Source organism: Motacilla alba, chromosome 4, assembly GCF_015832195.1.
Source record: "Motacilla alba alba isolate MOTALB_02 chromosome 4, Motacilla_alba_V1.0_pri, whole genome shotgun sequence".
NCBI classification, from domain to species: Eukaryota; Metazoa; Chordata; class Aves; order Passeriformes; family Motacillidae; genus Motacilla; species Motacilla alba.
Genome location: NC_052019.1, coordinates 33,312,167 through 33,329,256, shown reverse-complemented (window position 1 = coordinate 33,329,256; position 17,090 = coordinate 33,312,167). Strand labels below are relative to the sequence as shown.

General features: G+C 36.6%; 1 protein-coding gene across 26 annotated transcripts in view; it reads left to right on the top strand.

The window, feature by feature from the left end:
• Window positions 1-17,090, top strand: part of TENM3 (teneurin transmembrane protein 3) — a 1,291,416-nt gene that overhangs the window by 329,765 nt on the left and 944,561 nt on the right. Inside the window, exon 7 of one of the 26 annotated variants that reach the window (XM_038135901.1) lies at window positions 6,891-6,895. The exons of the other annotated variants lie outside the window; for them this stretch is intronic. The gene's annotated coding sequence lies outside the window, so the exon portion shown is untranslated. The remainder of the gene's footprint in view (window positions 1-6,890; window positions 6,896-17,090) is intronic. 26 annotated transcript variants of the gene reach the window in all.

Here is a 17,090-nt window from a genome sequence, read left to right as displayed (position 1 = left end):
GCAGCTCTGTTGCTTGGGAGTCTTCTGGGACTTAGAGATGGATAATATTCCCTGTTACATAAATTGCACATTAAAAAACCACTAGATATGAAAAAATTCAGTAATTGATATCCAGTGACTGGGATTTTCAGAGGTTCTCTCCTCTGATACCAAAGCAGACTCAACTTACTAGAAATAAATTACTACACAAGTTAGAATTATTTTTGAAAATATATAAAAGCTTGCAGGACCATATTATATCTTAGAATTTGTGATGCTTTGCAAGCCAAGGTAAACTTGGGAATTCTCTTCATTGAAAGGCTCTCCTTATGTGATTCACTGAATAAATGGTACATATGTTCAGATCACTTCCTTAAAATCTAAATGCACTTAAAAACTGATCCCATAAAATTTGACTAAAATGTTTTGTGTTAAACTCGTTGAAGCACAGGTAAGTAGGACCATGGAGGTGTTACTAAATTCAAAGTGAGAACAGTCGGCATCTAAATTATTGAGCTGTCATGTTAAATGAAGCTGAATATTTTTAAGTGATTCACAAGCAGATTGTTAAAAAAGACTCAGATTCTGCTTTATCAAACAAGGCTCATTACTTTTCAAAATTAAGAGAACAATAAGACCTAATTTTTGGAACTTAGCTATGCAGAAAATGTGTGAGACTGATTCTCTTTTTCTGACAGTAGAATAAGTTCTGTAGAAACATCTGTTAAAGAGCATTTTCATACTTTTCATATATTCAATTGTTCATAATTTCATTAGTCATTCATCTGTATGGATATAGTTCTTAATATTAGTGCAATATGTAAAAGCATAAATTTTTGCACAATAAAACCTGTAAGTACCTCATTGATTGTTCTTTTTTGATGAGGAACTAAAGAGTTAATAATGCAGACAAATCTTTAAGTATTTAGGTAAAATAGGCTCACTCATCGAGCTGAATGCAGCTCTTTCCATCTTAGAGCTCTTGTGCCAGACTTTCTGCAGAGCAGCTTTTATATTTGAGGGTTTTCTAAATATGAATATTGAGTCTAAAAGTAAAGAATTTGTGTGAAGCGACACAAGCATGGAAAATAGTTTAATATAGGGTTGCTGGTGATGTGTACTTGTTCATGCAAGTTGCTTCAGATTTCTGCTAATAAGAGAATAGGGGTCACTTTATTGCTGTAACAGTATAAAACTTGTCTGTACCATTTATCCTCAACAGGAGGAGGGGGGACAGGGAGAAGTCCTAATCAAACTGAAAATTAAATTTCATTGAAGTTATGCTGAACAGAGGTCTGCCTCAATGTCTGTGGTAATGATTATTTCCACCTAATGTGGAGGGATCTAAACATACAACATTATTTCCTAAAACTGTCATTCTTGTTACTGCTAGGCTTGGTGTTTGTAGTATTTCAAATGCAATTGTGTGAAGGATTTTTCTTTTTTTTTTTTCTCCTCCCCAATTCTTCACTTTCCCTAGCCAAATATAATAAATACTGATTCACCTTCAAGATAAGTATATAATAGTAATCTGGTTTTAGAGGCTTGGATCTCTATGCAACACTGTGGATGCAGATGGATGATCAAACAGTAGTAGCCTAATGAGCTGCAGCATTTAGTCTGCAGTTGTAGATGTTGTGGATGTGCCTGAGAGAGGTTTCTGCCAGAGAGAAAAGTGAATTTCAGAATACATTTGGTCAGAAATGTCTGATAAGTTTAAATGAGCCTAATGGTTCTTGTTATGCTTTGAAACTAATGCTGTTTGATTTTGTTCTTGTGCTTTGCTATTAGTCTTGTATTGGACAAATCACTTCCACTCTGTCTTCTTCCTTTGAACTCTGGTAAATTTGAGGCAATATAAGGTTTTCAATGAAGCTTGAACCTCTGTCTGGAGTTTTTGTTATGAAACTCCCCTTTCTCTACTTTGTTATATGGAGTCTGCTCTCTTAGGGAGATTGGGGATGTTCCCATGAGTGCTGTTTGTCAAAAGTGCTGCATGGAAATACCTGCATTCAACCTGCAGTTCTGAAAATGCAAGGAAAGGTAATTTTTTTAATACAATAGCAAGCAGGGACTTTGCCTCAGGGGGAATTAATTATTCTGGGAATTTGAATGGTGTTAGTATCACAGGGGATACTAGAAATTACTCACAAACTAAATGTGATTTTAGGGACTGTTTCAGCCACCAGAACAGATATTAGTATCAAATAATGGCATCAAGCTAAATGGGAGCCTATGAGCGTATTTGGGAATGAAATGGTCAGATTCCAAATTGGGATCATGTCCACATTTTTTTTGTCATGTGGAAAATTTATTGTATTAAGAAACTGCTCTTCCTTAATGGGTGCTTTGTGCCAGGGTTTCCCCACCATGTGTGCGCACAAATGTATATGCAGAAATGTGCCTATTCTAAATTTAATATTAAAGTCCTTTATTTGGGATAATGTAACCTTGTTTTGATGCAAAACTTCACTCCCCAAAAATAGAAACATAATTTTACACCTAGAAAAGATCAAATTTAATTTTTCATTGTGATACTACTCATTCTTAATCCATGGTTCTCAGATGAGTTATGGTTCATTTTAAGAATAGAAACATAGACTGAACTAGGGCCTTGGGATGGCTGAGACTTGGTTTAGTCTCTATTTTGGTACTGATTTAAAGCCCACGTGTACTACCTGAAATATAATCAAATTACTCTAGAGATCTCTGCTCCTACCCTTTGAGAGCATTAGTATTTTTGAAATGAAGTGTGATAAAGCATAAGCATTTCTTTCTAGTGCATGCAAGATAAGCTTATTCACAACTTTATATGAGAATGTGTGGAATTTTAGAAAGAATTCTCAGGGCTAGCTGTAAGGTCTGTGGCATTCAAAAAAGAAGGTGTATTTTCCTTTTTGATAAAGCATACCAGTATTTAGTGGAGGGAAAAGAAACTGTTTCATGGGGTGTAATAAATGATCATTTGTTTACTGCTTTGTTAGCTTCAATTTCTGCACAGCTAAATTATCAGGGTAAATAAGATATATTGCTCAGGAAAGCTAAGCTGTAAAATATTTGTGTATACCTGTGAAATTACCTGTAACGTGCTTTCTGTTAGCACAAATTAAGAGCCACAAGAAGTAAGTTATGCTTGTACTTAAGCCTTGGCTTTCTGTGAGATTTGGTCGTGGTGGATGGCAGGCAGAAAAAAAAGGCTCACCTGAGCAAGGCACAGCTCAGCCCTGTCCTCCAGGTGGGTGGGATAAGCTGTTCCAAGGCCACAGTTCAACAGCAGGCTGAATCTGGCTTTAGGGCTCCCACTTCTAATCAAGAAGGTTGCCACTACATGATGGTAATCAATGATCCGGTACAAACATATTCTGCTACCTCAACAGTTTTCTGGGAATTTTGACAAGTCAACATTATTGTCAGGCTTTATGCCAGATTGGCTATTATCTGTTCTACTATAGTTGTCATGTAACCAGTGCAGAGCATAAAGATATCACAGAGGCTATATTCTCTGCACCATCTAATTTGAGGGGAAAATGCGATTGTGTTCTCATGTCTAATACAAATCAGATCTGTATTGCAGTGCATAGCTCCAGTATTCATGGTTATGGAGCTATAGCTGGAGAACACACTTTTTTGACTGTTGTCTCCTGGCTAGGAGTAGGATGAATGTATATCTTTGCAAAAGACCTTCAGCACTTTAGGTGCATATGAACATGGTGGTATGAAAGAATGGGGATAGCAGAACATTCTGGAAATCTGAGTGGGACAGAGTGAGTGATATTTTGGATTCATTATAATTAGTTGCCTTCTAACCTGTGCTCTTTCTGTATTCACCACACCACTCCACTTTACATACATGTCATATGCATAAAGTAAAAAAAAGATGGGTAGAAATGAGAATGAAAATATGGTCGTTTATTTTGGTAGAGTTTAGGAATTAATATTCTGGAACTGTTGGGGTTCTCTGGTACTAACCAAGTATTGGGAAAAGGCAAATTTTATGTTGCAGCAGAATATTTTTTATATCAATGTAGCATGTAATACTTGGATAATACCATTAAAATCAGTACATAGAAAATGCTTACCTTTGGCTATGATTTATTATGCTTGATCTAAAGGACAGTATGCTTTCCCTGCTGTTTTCACTAAATTTATTTCTGCTTGTGTTGCAGACACCATTACAGCTGTAATGCAGTGTTGTGTTTTCTGTCTAAAGTGATACATACCTGTATAACATGTCAGGCTGAGAAATTTTTAAAATATCAAATTGAGTCAAACATTAGCTGCCTAGTTTTTCTCAGGTAGTGATGAAACATACAGTGCAATATAAGTTATTAAATGGTGAAGACTTTTACTTCAGAATTTATATACAAAGGAGATAATAGTGATGACTGACTAAATCCTGTAAAGAGGATTTTTTGCAGCAAATACTACGTGTGGTAAGGCCACAAGTTTAGCATTCTTTAGAAATGTACTATGGAAAATGCTGTTAAAATCTAGATTTATAATTTCTTTTGAGTGCCACATCATTATAGGCAGTGATGTCCAGATTTTGGAGATGTGAAGAGCTTTACTTTCTCCATTTCTCCCTAGCAATTCTGAGACATCAGATGTACATTCAGCTTTAACAACATCATATCCCCATATGAATGACCCCCCCCCCCCTTATTTTTTCTTTTTTTTTTTTTTTCTTTCAAGAAAAGGCCCTGGAATTAAATCTGGTCTCTGATGTAATTTTTCTACTCTTTCCTCTGTGCATAACCATGGTTTATTTGCAGTTTAATCTTTTTTCTTCCCATGGTTCACTTTATTCTAATTTGGGGGATAGGGATGTAAGAAGAATAGCAGCAAATGGGGAATTGAAAAGTTATGAGACCTCCTGAATGGACAGTGAAAATTATAGGGACTGATTTCTGAAGGCTTCTCGCAGTCATTTTCATTGTCTTTGTGTTCTTGTCTTGAATTCCCCTAGACTGCAACAGGAACAGCGCATCTAAATACTACAAAATGATAAGCAGGCATAAAATGCACTTGCATACACCCATGATGCATATATATACACACACACCTCTATATATAAATTTTTTTGGGGACTCCATTGCTATCATCTTTTATGTGCTTTAGCACTGGTAATCATGCCAATTGTAAAATCACTGAACTTAGTTTTTTTCACCTAAATTTATTTGGCTCTCATTTATAATAATTAAATACCAGCTGCATTCTGCTTGACTAATTTTGACCAAAATTCCTATATTATGTATAACTGTACTGACAGAAAAAGGAAACAGTTCCAACTTTTATGTGACAGGTCTAGCTATTTTCAGTCTGTTAGAAGTTGGAAAGATATCTGTATCCTTTGTTTGTTTTTGGAATAGAAACTGTTTTATTTTGACTGAAAGACGCAAGACTAGTACATGTATTTCTGATTTCCCTAGTGTATTTTCTGAAGTGCAAATTGTATTTAATTACACACTATTCTTGGCTGGAAGGGACCCATTGAGTCCAACTCAAGTGAATGGCCTGTACAAGGTTTGACTCCACATAGCCTGGGCATTATTAGCACCATGCCCTGGCCAACTGAACTCATCTCAGGATCAAAACAAGAGTCATCTTTAAAATTGATGGCTTTAAGGTTTCATGTTGAAGTATGGGAGCTTCCAAAAACTGCACTGTAAAATTGAATGTAACTTAAATGTTCTTTCTTTTTAGTTTTTATTTCATGGTATGAGTATTTTTTTTCCATTTTTAGTGGCTCGCTGTAAATGAAACAAGGAAATTATTCTCAGAAACCCATGGTGAGGGTGGTGGGAGGGTTTTTATATATTAACAAAAACACTGTACCAAAGTTATATGCATACAACTCTAGTCATACTTCTTTTCGTGGCAATGCCTCCATTCCAAAGTCTGAGTAAACATAGTTTGACATATTAACAAATATGTTTGTGGTAAATTGGGACTTAACTATACCCTTCAATAAATAATCTTGAGCACTTTGCAAAATTGATAATATTCTTAGTTGGAAACAGGAGGAAAAGACACTCTTAAAAGAGGGAAAAAGGCTTCCGCTGAACCAAAGGTAATAAATTCAGAACTATTTGTATTTATTTAACAAATACATGGAAAAATCACGGACACAAATATTTGAAAATAGCAACTATTTACTAAGTAAAAAGTATTTTGTCCATTTCTTTGTCGTAATATCTTAAGAGAAAGCAAATATTAATATCTCATGTTTGCATTAATGCAAGAAAATATTATTGGGAGAAATGACATATATGACAAAGCAGCATGTATCAGTGAATCCTGCTTCCTGATTCTATCAGTGTTTATGTGAACTTTGAGGTTCAGTGGTATTCAACATAATGAAGCTATGTGCTTCATATTTTCTGCATTAATCAGTGGGGAAAATAGGAAGACTTTGATATATTGCAAGCATATCTGCATCCATCTACCAGCAATTTTTTGTAGTCTTATCCCATTGCACCTGATTCAAACAAGTTCTAACATAACAAAGATAAAAATGTGCTTTGCATGTACATGTATAATTCATTTGTACAGTAGACAGATGCCAGCATTCTTACCTGAGTTTTAAACAGTAACCATGTTTAGATGTGGTGTTTGAAGGCATTGCAAATTTGCATCAATAGGCTTTCTTATCAAATATATGCCTTCTGTAATTTCAGAACTTGGAGCATCCCTAATCTTTTGACATTGTTTGTGTGGAATTTTAAGCACATGATATTATGTACATTGTGGTTTAGCCTAAAACAGGCTATATTGGTAGCAATATTATTAGTGAAAACAATATTCCTACTGAATTCTGTATAAGTAACAGAGTGAACAGATATATAGTATATTAATCAAATTTTTTTTCTATGTTGTGCTATGATTTTTATTTGCTGGTGTTGAATGAACAGGAGTGGTGAGTATTTAAAATAATGCATGTTCAAACAAATCTGTTATTTTACTCTTTACTCTTATCTTTGGTTCTTTAGTAATGCTATCTTGACAGACTGGGCTTTTAAATTTAAAACAAACACGCCTTTTGTTTGGATACTAAATGTGCTCTGACATTTCTGTTCTATTAGGGTGTTCTGCCTTCTACTGTCTGTGTGTTATGCCAATTGGTTTTTCTTTTGGAACCTGAAAATACTGCTCTGCAATGTTTTTCTGTGTTCAGACACAGATCTGTAATCGGACTTGATGCAAAAATTCTTGGATCTCTTGAGGGAAGTGCTGTGTGTGGTATTGCTCAGTTTATCCTTGTTGGTCAGCGTGTATTATCCCTTGTAAAGTGACTTGTAATTCTTAATGTTGGCAGATATTTTGTTACATGTTGGGTTTTTCCTTAAGAAAATCCATAGTTGTTACAATGCAGGGTGAGGTAAATATTGACTAGAAGTCCAGCCCCGGATAATTTCCAGATGTGAGAATTATGATCTGAACCATATTACAAATGAGAAGTTTTAAGGCTATCAGTAGCTCAAAACAGAGTAGAAAAAGAGGTAAATACTTGAATATTCCAATTACAATTGTGGAATGTGTAATGTTTGAAGTTGTCTGATACTAGTAGTCAAATCTGTGACTCTTAGCCCATGGTTTTCAAATACACCTTTTAAGGATGTGTTTAAATACACGTGTATGTTCTGGTTTTTTTGGGGTTTTTTTTTGGGGGGGGGGGGGGGGGGGGGGGGGTTTGGCTTTTTTTTTGGTGAGGGGATGATTTTTGTTGTGTTTTGGACTTTCTTCTTTTTCAATGCAGCTATCTTTTCTTGCCTTAAGAGGAGGTTTTTTCCAATAAATGCTGACTCTTACATAGAAGTACTCCAAGCTGACAAAAAAGTGCTATTGTTTCCAAATTATTATTTTACCCTTGGGAAAATGTCTGCAGATTTGTTTTTCTATTACTGTATATATTAAACTTGATGCTGGTGTTAGTCAGATTAGTCAAAGTGTGTTTCAAGATAGAGACTAATATACTATACCCATGCAATTTGAGATGTTTTTAACAAATACACAGATAAGGCAGCTTTTACTTCACTTGCATTTGTTTCTCCTGAAACAGTTGCATTTTAGTGCTGTTTCTAACACAGCTACATCTGCTTTATATTCAGAGTGTTCAGAAATACCAGCAAAATTGCTTTTTGTAATCCTCTAAAATACTGATGCTTGTGCTAAACCTCCGTCTGTTTGTTTACTGGAGATTCATCAGGCCAGGTACAGATGCTGGTTCTACAAGATCTTCCCTAGAGTGGAGTTTTAATTAAAACAACTCTTTTTACCCCAGCTGTCAGTGCAACCCATATGAAAAGCAGAAAGCTTGTTTTTAGAGTAGAGTTGAATGCTTAGCTTGTTCCAAAGTCTATAACCACGAAATGAAGCATTGAATTTCCTATTTCTCTGAATTCTTTTCTCCCTTCCTAGTTAGCGCAAACTTTGTTTGCAGAAGTCAGTCTAGAACTTCCCAAATCTTGCTTTCTTCATATATGTTTCACAATGCATATTGATCCCATTCAATTGGAAGTATTTTGCAGGAATTTTTTTAAGATTGTTTTAATCTAACCCCTACTTTACGGATAGCTGAAGTTGTATGACACCTTCTACAATAATTTTTGGGTTTCTACCCCTTGTCCTGAGGAGTAATATCTCAGGCTCTTCTTATTGAGTCAAACCTTCCTTCAAGCTGGAATGTAGTTGAATATTGACTTAAACACGTGACAAAAAGTGGAAGATAGCTTAAGAAAAAAAAAAAGGAAATAAAACAACCCCTGTTTTCTACATAACACAAATTGAATTCTTCTTTACCTGCCCTCAGTAATACTTCATGGAGAGACCTTAGTTGAAATGTGTCTTGCAATCTGAACCGAGCAGTTCTGGTTTAATCCCAACTGGCAGCAGAGCACCAGCCATCTGCTTGCCCATTCCTCTGCCTCCCCATGATGGGAGGGGGAATTGGAGTCGAATTGGAAGAGTAAAAGAGAGAAGTTGTGTGTTGAGATAAAGGCAGTTTAATAGGGAAAGCAAAATCTGCACTCACAAGCAAAGCAGAACAAAGAGTTGATTCCATCCTTCCCATGGGCAGGCAGGTGTTCAGCCATCCCTAGGAAAGCAGGGCTTCACCAAGTATAAGGATGGCTTGGGAAGGCAAATGCCATCCTTCCAAATATCCCCCTTTCCTCCTTCTTCTGAGCCTTTATATGCTGAGCATGAGGCCAGAGGCTATAAAGTATCCTTTTGGTCAGGGGAAGTCAATAGTACTGGTTCTTTCCTCTCCCAGCTTCTTGTGTACCCTCAGTCTTTTCACCGATGGGGTGACTAAAAATTAGCAAAGATCTTGACACTGTGTAAGCTGCTCTCAGTAATAACAAAAACATTTCTTTTTTACTAACAGTTTTTAGTACAAGTCCAAAATATAGATCTTTCCTAGCTATTGGGATGAAAATTAACTCCACCCCAGCTACAATCAGCATATAAACCTAGGCAGCTCAAATTCCTAAAATCCTTCTTTTCCCAAGTCCTATCTGATCTTCTGCTCCTCCTAATAATGCTATCCTTCTGTTTGCTCAGTCCCAGTAGCTAAGTATAGCAGGTGAATTTGTCCTCAAAAATGTTTACTGCAGAAGTGGATTACTGCAATGCTAGCAAATATCTGTGTTCATTGTTATCTTTCAACTGCTTTTACAGTGTTGTCTTCAATTTCTTCAATTCTAAAAGACATGTATGAGAAAATGTCTAGTTACCACTAGACATTTACTACCATCTAAGTCCACTTCAAAAGTTATGGACTTTAAATAGTTTCTACTTCACCATCAGTTTTTATGCTTTGACTGTAGACTGTGGGTCTGCCTATGACTTTTTTTTTTTTTTTTCTGGTGGTGGGGTGGGTGGGTAGGGTGGTGAGGTTAATGGTGAAGTTAGATAGAAAAATCCTCCTTCAAAATGTTTCAGTCTCTTCTACTCAAACTCAAACCTGTCCTGCTGTAATAGCAATGGATCTGTAGTTCCTTTGTGTAACTACTGTTCCAGGAATCCTACGTGACTCTGTGTGCCTTTGGTCTTTTTTCCAGAGATGAATGGGAGTTGTGTGTGTCATCAGCAAATGCTTTTCTACTTCTGTGCGTAGTTGCTTTATGACACTGAGTTGGCAGGTACCTTAAAAACCATGTTAAGCGTATTTTCAGTTTAGTTATTTATTTTATTATTCCTGTCTATACTAGCTGTGCTATCATGTCCCTGTGAGTCCACAAGGCTTAATACAAAGGAAGAAAGACAGTAGGGCAAAACTCTTGCAGCTGCTGCACTGTTTTAGACTGCCACAGAACCACACCTTGTGTTCAGCACTGTGTTTTAACACTGAACAGTGATCTGGTTCAAAAACCAAGCTTGGGCTTTTTTGTTGGTTAATTTCTATTTGAATATGCTGTAAGCTGGATAATGAGAGAAACTCATGTATAGCTGTAGCAGATGAGAGAACAAAAAGCTGTGGCATTGAAGATTGGCTTGCAGTGTCTGAAAGCCAAAATGTTGTAGAAAAACTGGTTCCTCCTTTGTTTTGAAAAGGAAGAAAAAGAAGAGCGATGGTCTTGGCCGTTCTCAGTGAAGTGAGGTTTTGTTTTCCATCTGAGCAAACCTACTCAGTGTTTGATCCCTACATGTGATCAGGCACCTCACCTTATTGACCCTCATGCAATCGGCCTCAGCCTGGAGTTCATAGTCCTAGAAAAGGGCATGATTGTTGTCATCTACATGAGAAGGTCTTCCCTTGTGCCCAGGGACACAGTTTTCAGTCCTTGCCTTCAGCATATGCTCTTCATTTGATAGTTCACGTGAAGAATGGGTTTGCAATTGCTGTGCTTGTGCCAGTTACTTGAAAAATGCTGAAAACACAGCTGAGAAGAAGTCCAAAGCTCCTAAACATGTGCAGCACTTGAATTCCTAAATAAGTATTTATGGATAGAACTTGAGATCCTGCAGACCCCTGGTCACCCAAGAGTGTCAGGAATTGTGCTCTCTGACATCTCCCAAGGAGTATTGTAATGGGTTGTTCAGGCAGTACTTATGTACTCCCTCAGTTCCTCCTATAATTGACCAATTTTTGACATCTTCAAAATTAGAAAATTAATTTCCCATGCAGCATAACTGGATGCATTTATCTAATGTGTAAGAATTACAGTATTTTATTCAAATTTATCTGTTTTAGTTTGGTTTCTGAGTAGCTATGTTGAGAGTCATTCCTTAGATGCTTAAGTGCATTTGAAGAAATTGTGATTTTTTTTTTTTTTGTAGCTTTAAATTAAAAAGAATCTATTTTTCAGCTCTTCTGCACTTGTTGAATAGAATCAGTGTTTGTAAAATGCTTGTGAAACCATTTATGCAAATCGAATTGCAAGAAAATTCCTGAATATTTTTTGGTTAGGAAATTGTAGGTTTTTGGATTTTTTAATAAGCAAATGCCATTTGTAATTTTTTCTTTTTATTTTCATACACTAGGGACGTAGGACAATGCACTTTCACCCACACATTTCAGCAGGTTTAGCAGGATTCCTAAAGTGATTATGTAGCAGAGGTTATGAACCCTCTTGAGTACCACCCAGTGTGTATTATTTCTGATTTTAAATAACAAAGGTAGTTTAATTCTTATTGAAAACATTTTAAACTGCCTGATTAATTCCCTTTATGAAGAAATTCTCTAAAATTATTTTTTGCAGAACCAAAAGTGCAGTGATTATTTACTGCAGACTATGAAGTAATCTCTAGAGATGGTTCTTGAGTAGGTGTTATCTAAGAGGAAGCTGCTTGGTTATTCTTTACATAAGCTTTTTTTAGCACAGAATCTCCAAGATATCAAAAGCATTGCCTTTGCTGCGAGGACCAGGCTCTCTTTACAGAGACACTGCAAACTCTAAGGTATAAGAGTTTCTTCACTTTTGGGTGTGTTCTTCTCTAGAGCAACTTGGGAAAGAATAAATTTGAGGCAGAAGCTCTTGGAAGCAGAGCTAGGAATATGTGGTATTTTTTAATGTTTTCTGGCTGTCTGGTGACTTCAGGGACAAATTTTGCCTTCAATATCCATTTTGATATTCTTAAATTCCTTTATTTTTTTAAGACTGCTCTTTCCCTTTAGTTAAAGGCAGAAACACATGCTGAAATAAGTCCAGATCCTATCCACATCTCTAAAACTCCTTAGAAATCTTTCACAGCACCTTCAGGGTCCTACCCCTGCGATTCCTAAATTCCTGACAGCATGTTTAGCTCTTTCCCTTACCATTCCTCAGCCAGGCAGGTGAGGAAAAACATATTCTAAAGCTGCTTAGGGATGCTGCAGGCTAGCCAGCAACCTAAGCACCAGAGCCAACTCTCAGGCTGTTCCTCCTTAGAGGCTTCCTGTTCAGCTGGTGATGGGGGAAATTCAATATCATAAATATTCAGTATTTATTAAAAAGGAGGCAAAATGTTCTAAACAGCTGTGGAGAAGTTCAAATGGAATGACTGTAGAAGCGTCACTTTCACAGGTTAAAAATCCTAACTCTTTATATAATAAAGCCCATAATTTTTTTTAACCCAGTCTTTACAATACTAGGTCTGCCATAGGTGTGTATGTATATAAATACATTTTAGTCTACCACTACTGCAATCACAAAGTTGCATCATGTATGTGTTTTAGAGACAAGATTTCACTCCAGAAGAACAATAAAGAGCTTTGAAAGGAATCTTTAGTACACTTTAATAAGTATTTCCCATTGGGGTTATTTCAGAGATCCACCAGAATTTATTGTAGGAAATCCAGTTTGTTGTGTAAAGGTCTGTAGACCAGACATTTTGAGGGCAAAAAGTGAAAGTAACTTTTGAAGCTGTAGAACAAAGAGCTGCTTGCATACTTTTAGGTGAGTAAATTAAGTAATTTTGAAAGCAATTTTTTCCTAAGAATTGGTTCTAGATGTACACATTGCTACTACTGACATCTGCTTTTCTAAATTCTGGCTACACAAAGCTTCCCACTGTTAGAGAAACTGGAACAATCAACTTGAAGAGCTCTTCTTTTTTTCTTTTTTTTTTCTTTTTTTTGATCCCAGTTTGATCACACATTATTTTGAATTAATTTTTTGCTTTGGTTCTGTCTCTCAACTACCTACTTATGTTCATCGGCTGCTTAATGCAAAATTCCTTAAGTTCTTGTGCAAGGAAATTGGTAACAGGTAAACTTTATTTTCTTCCTTACTGAGAAAATAGTGGATTTCATTTATTGTGGCACAACTTTGATGGGAGAATTTAGTTCACATGACTGCCTTTCCTAAAATTAACCTCAAGCATTTTTAAGATTACAGAAGGGGACTTAAATTTTAGTGGTACTAGGGAATCAAATCAGAAGCGCTGCATGGAAATTGTCATAGCACATAATCATTAAAAGAAGGCAACATACATTTTTTGGGAGTGGTTTAAAACTGGTAGCTGCTGAGTTCTGAAGGAATGTTGGAGGGTTCAGCTTCCATTAAAACTGTGTGGCAGAGCAGGCCCGTCATCCTAGTCTTTGAAGACCGCATAGATTCATGAGAACCCAGGACTGCATCACCTCTGTTAGTTCTGTCTGTGTGTTCAGGCCCACTTGAAGTACCCAGACATTCAGCAGTGGTTGGTTTAATGTCTGCCACTGAAGTAATTCCAGAAATGTTTCACTGGGACATTGGAGATTGGCACCAGCTCTAAAATGGAATACATCAAAGGAAAGGATGAGATGCTGGCTACTACCAGCTCACTGTCAGGCTGTAATGGGACTGCAACTTGGTCTAAGTTTTACATGTGAAATTCATTTACAGGTCTGGATTTGTCTGTCTCTGTCAGGTGGAATGTTGTAGAATAAAAAACCTAAGCAAATGACAAAACCGAGCCCAACCCTACTGACTCTTCCCCCCAAAAGCCAAAGTTTAGCAATTCATACAGTTATCATCAAGCTGGGATTCAAATAGTTCATAAGCCTACAAAGGTGTAGCTCCCTACCACCCTGAGCTCCCACATGGCAGACATCCCCTTCCCTCACAGGACATGTGGACCACAAACACACCTCCTCTTCCAAAGCTGATCTCTCCTGTTTACACATGCCTCGTGTTGGAGGTGAATGCTTTTTGTGTGCTCCGGCTGCCCCTACAATGCCCATGCTGGTGAGGAAGCACCAAAGCCCTCTCATGTGCAGATAGGGCTGTATATAGATATGGCTGTACCTGTATTTGGTTGCACTGTGTGTTGTCACTCCTTCTGCTGGCTGCTGTCCCAGTGCCTGAAGGGAAAGGTGAATCTAAATGGATGTGACAAGGTCAGTGATTTCAGTCTTCGACAGAATTCAAACTAGGCTTTTTCTTCTAATAAGCTATTTTCTTCTTTGTCCTACTATTGCAAATAATAATTATAATTTGGTTTTGGTTTTGTTTTTTGGTTTTTTTTTAGAAAACAACTCCTTAAAACCTTAGTGTAGCTTCCTGGTTAATATTTAATCTGACATCATGGGCTATAGTCTTCTCTAGCATTGTAAATTTTGGGCAAATGAGCTGAGGGGCAGTTCCGGATGATTTTTTCACTTACTCTGTGTGCTTACATCCCTGCCGCATCAGCTGCTGTTACCCAGACTACATGGATACCTCCATAGTGGAAAGCTTTGCAATTTTTATTATCAAAATGCTAGGGAACAGACCGAACTGTAAAGAATAACAGCAAAGGTAGCTGAAAAAAGGCTCAAGAGCAAGACCTCTGTTTTTTTTAGCAGTAGAGATATTTTAGGCCATCTTCTCTCTTTGGTTTTTTGGTGTTTTATTTTATCATACTGTGCCCTGAGGCCCAAGTCATCTTTTGGTTCTTGGTTTTACATACTGCTATTTGCCTTGGCAGTTTTTTGGGGGTTTTTGTTGGTTTATTTTTTACCTTGCAACTTATTTAATTAATAATTTCATTAGCTTTAGCCATTTTTCTTACTTAGCTCTAATTGATCACTTTGAAACTTTCTTTTATATGAAGTTGTAGTAAGTAAGACAACTGCTTCTTACTTTCCAAGAGGCCTTTGAGAATAAGCTCCTTTTCAGTCCTCTAATAGTCTTTCAACCAGTTAGTCTTTTTTGTTTTAATACAGAAAACCCTGCATTATTTGTCAGCAAATTAAATAAAAAAAAGACAACTGTGCATAATATTTATTTCATTGAATTGAAAAAATATAGTGACTGTTAATATTAACCTTCTAGGGGTTTTGGCATTTTGGGGGAGATAGGAAAGGAGACAATAAAAAGCTTGTTGCATAGACACAAATGACTGAGTTAGGTTAGTTAATTTAACTCTCCAGTGGACCTTATTATTTAATGTTTGTAATGTGTCAGAGTATTCTAAACACTGAAATCTTCAAGGTCTCAGCTGACATCTCATTTCTATATATCTTCATGAAGGCACCTGTCTTTATGTTGCTGTTTCTCTGTCAAGAAGAGGAAAGAGTGAACCCCAAATCTGCAGATGTTCTCATAAAAAAAAAAACCTGTGGAATGCATAATAGGGTAGCCTGAGATGTTATGGAGAAGTTGCTGTAAGACCTTAGAGTCTTCAGCAAGAAATGTTAGTCCATGGAAGGAGAGAGGATACCAGTGTTCTTTATATACTCCCATTGGTCCTTAAGCTGTCATTTCCACCTTGCCTGAAGTAATCTGTTGTTAAGTTTTGTCTTTATGTTAATTTGAGCTGGAAAATGCTTTCAAAAGTATTCTAGCTATTGCCTCTCTTCTCCCCCAACCAACAACATCAAAAACAGGATACCTTCAGAAAACAAAATAATTCATTAACGCTACATTAATTCCTTGTAGAGAGAATTTGGAGAATTTCTGAGCTATCCTACTTAGTGAAATCATCTTATTGAAGAGATCCAGTTAGTACTAGGAAGGAATAGAACAAGGATAGTTATGGCAAAGAATTAAGAAATGTACAGCAGAAGAGGAGTGGAAGGAGGAGGGAAAATGGACTCCTTTTTTTGGTCATCAAATTGCATGTATGTGTTTAGTAGCTTCCAGAGAGCGCAAGTTAATCAAAAGAAGGTTCTAGTACTTATGTAGTGGAATTATCACAAGGCAGATTTGTGTGGTGCAAATACATGAGGTAATTGAGCTGCTGCTGTTTTGATGTTGTCTGGCTTCTTGTCCTTTTCTTGTTTTCGTCATCAAAGAGACTATAACAGATTTGCCTTAAAATTTGTCAGTTGTATCACTTAATTTTAGGGAAAAAATTAATGGAATAGGTATTGTGTAAGTTATGCACATTCAATCCAAAACAAGTCTTTCAAAGAGACAAAATCAGGCCAAAGTCTGAGTTTGGAAAGAACAGACAGTATCTTCTTCCTGTTGCTTTGTAGAGGCAGACAACTATTTTCTCTTAATTTTTTTCTCGGAAAACTAGCTTACTAAGGATCAATGATTTAACTCATCCAGAATATTGCAGTAATTTATGTTTAAAGGATATGGTCACCATTCTCTTTAAGGCTATTATCCTAAAGCTGCCACTTCAAGGTTTGCGTGTCCATCATCCAAATTAAATGTGGTAATGTGATGTTGTGATGAAAACATTGTTGAAGCGGTCCCCTGCTCTTGCAGTGGGGACGGTAGACCAGGTGATATTTAAAGGGCCCTTCTAACCCTTATTGTTCTGTGATTCTAAACACACTATTAATTCCTCAGCCCTGAAAAGACAACAGATGTAAGAATGGTCTGTTGTGTTTGGTGAAAGAGGGATAAAACACTCTTTTTATAAGATTGGCATATAAGTTTAAAAGTAAGTAGATCTAAAAATTAGTTCAGTTCCATATGCTGCATATCTTGATCTTCATCCTCCTCTCAATTCACCAAATATTTGGAACATAGTTCAACCACCAACCATTTTGCGTAGTATTTATGAGTAAAAGAAAGCTTACTTCCTACAAAATGTTTGAGAAATGGTCAACCATTACACCATTGTATGTGAAATGTGAGCATTTCTTGGGAGAAACAAGGAGCTTCAAGGGAAGATGGATTGAATTGTTTTCATTCAATTTTGTGTGGAATTCAATAAATCTGTCTAACACTGAAGCAAGCAGACCTTCCACTTTCTTTTAAAATATTGTT